Source organism: Pinus tabuliformis, chromosome 6, assembly GCF_031772625.1.
Source record: "Pinus tabuliformis cultivar Carrire ecotype Pingquan chromosome 6, CPIR1, whole genome shotgun sequence".
Classification (NCBI taxonomy): Eukaryota; Viridiplantae; Streptophyta; class Pinopsida; order Pinales; family Pinaceae; genus Pinus; species Pinus tabuliformis.
Genome location: NC_142292.1, coordinates 54,319,881 through 54,322,314, shown reverse-complemented (window position 1 = coordinate 54,322,314; position 2,434 = coordinate 54,319,881). Strand labels below are relative to the sequence as shown.

At 41.3% G+C, this 2,434-nt stretch overlaps 1 pseudogene; it reads right to left on the bottom strand.

The window, feature by feature from the left end:
- Positions 1-679: 679 nt before the first annotated feature.
- LOC149257189 (replication factor C subunit 4 pseudogene) lies at positions 680-1,467 on the bottom strand (annotated as a pseudogene).
- Between the last annotated feature and the right edge of the window lie 967 nt (positions 1,468-2,434).

Genomic DNA, 2,434 nt, shown 5'->3' with positions numbered 1-2,434 from the left:
ACTTGGATTTTGACATATCCCTTTGTCAATGTTTTGTGTATGCAAAACACTCAGCACCACTTCTTATCCATTAATCATCCTCTGCTTTGCACCATCCTTCTAGGACTTGATAGCATTGTTTAATGGGATGAAAAAGAGCACAAGAATATGCAACCGTAAGAGATAACTCATTCGATCATACCTCATCGCCTGACTAAGAGACAAAATGTAATGGGAATTGGGTAGGTTGCATTGGATGTGGGTTGCAAATGTGGCCTTGAATGCAAGTCTCTCACTACCCGAGGACATAGGTCGTAGTGTGGATGAATTAGTGTAGGTCACATTTCACCAACGCCAGTGAAGGGGAGGTCACAAAGTCGCAGACTTTAGGAGGTCGTGAGGTTTTCTGTCTCACAAGCATGCGACTCTGTGACTGGTCATGTCAAGGAACTACACCCTATGGAGGTCGCATGGTCGCATTTGAACAAAGGTCGCACCTTCATTCGCTTCTTGAGGCTACGAATCAATGACTGGTGAGAGAGGGTTGCAACTGAGGGTTGCATTTCAGAGTAGATGGTTGGGGGAGTATACCGCACCAACAAGGGTCTGCTCACTCTATTGGCACATGACCTCATTACACAATGTGGCGCTGCATGAAGGTCGTCCTCCACATATATTTTGACTCTATGAGTCGAGTATATCATATCACCTGAAATCGATACTGGTTAATGTTTAAATTCGTTTCAAGGGAGCATTCTTGAGTCATATTCCACATAGAGTGCATTGCATTGCTGGCTACATCAAGCAACCGCAGGTATTTATCAACTTCGTCAATAAGGAATTTATCAGCCTCAACTAATCTCTGGCTTATTTGAGTGTTTGTCTCATCAGAATTCTCTGTAGCTTGAAATACCGTGTCGTACAACTAAGAAGATTTGGGATCCTCATTATTCCTTAGCTAAGATGTCTGAAACTTTCTTCTGCGCCAAATCAAATCGTCTAGTTCTGCATTCTTGAAAAAATGATCCATACAAGTGAGCATCACTGCAAATATGTCCTAGCTCATCCAAGCTCATATTCAGAAGTAAAATTCAACATTCTCAAGGCATTTGAATCAAGATAAACTACTTCCTCTTTGCAAAAACGAACAAACCCTTTTAACTTTAGAATAAGTCGCCATCGTATGACACAAGGCGTTCTGGACATTTTCTGTCATAGAGTCTGCCTCATCTAAGATGATGTGTTTGAATGATGGATGAAGGCAACCACTGTTAGTATTTCCAGAACCCACTGCGGTTGTTGCAAAATCTCTATCTTTGTGTGTATAACATTAATACCACAATCATCATTTGTGTTAATATCTAAGATTATCGATTTGTATTCAGGCCCGAAAAGCTAGTGTGTGATTACAAGAGCTTTAGTAGTTTGTGGTGAGGCAAGTCGCAGCAAAAGGAAGGTCGCTAAGTCACAGGAGGGAGTAGATAGCATGGACCGCTGCCTCCCTCAGATGTGATATTGCAACCCCTATGATTAAGTAACATGGAGGGAGGTCACAGGTCACGACTGGAGGAAGGTCACAATTCATGAGCCTATCATCTTAGACTAAAAATGGGACCAACAATTTGTGGGAAGGGGAAGCATCACATGGTCACAGGAAGAGGGCTGGTCGCATTGTTACAAAATTTCTCGACAAGGAAATTTTGTGACTTAGCGACCTTGGGAGAGGTTTCATAGTCGCCATACAGTGAAACATTTCCCAACTAAAACCTTAAATCATTGCATCCAAACCCTGAAAGTCAATTTCAAGGTCTTCCATGTGACACTTTCACCATGATTTCTTGCAGCATGCGTTAGCCACATCGCTGTCACAAATTTATTTTTTGGCCTCTCGATGCCCTTATTATGCCTTTCGAATGGCTTCCATTTATGAATGTATCTCCCAACAATGACACACTATCGCCACTAATGAAGCAATTAACTTGATATCATATAAATACCACCTCTATTATGCGTTGGCATTGTAACCTTGGACCGTTTCATCATTGCAACAACATGCGTTCCCTTCCATGTATGTCTTGGCCAACATAGAGTCATTCCAAATTCCCCATGTACTGCATACATGTATTAGCACCAGCAAAGGCATTAATGCCCAAGTCATATATCCTGAACACACTTTAGCGTATAACCTCAGTGTACCCAGTCAACTTTTTGTTTGCTTGTTAGCTGAATGTGTTTTCCTTTATACAGGTTCTTAATCATCACATATAGCATCCCATTCTCAAATCCGTTGGATTGACTACATATCTAGAAGAATAGTATGACGTTAATGCTAATTGTGATCCTCAATCATGGATAGTGATTATCGAAAGGCCCATGCCTTGGGAAATAACAACAAGAAACTAGCTATCTGTGTGACAAAATCTACCTTTTCTCTAATCACCGAGTGACAATTTCA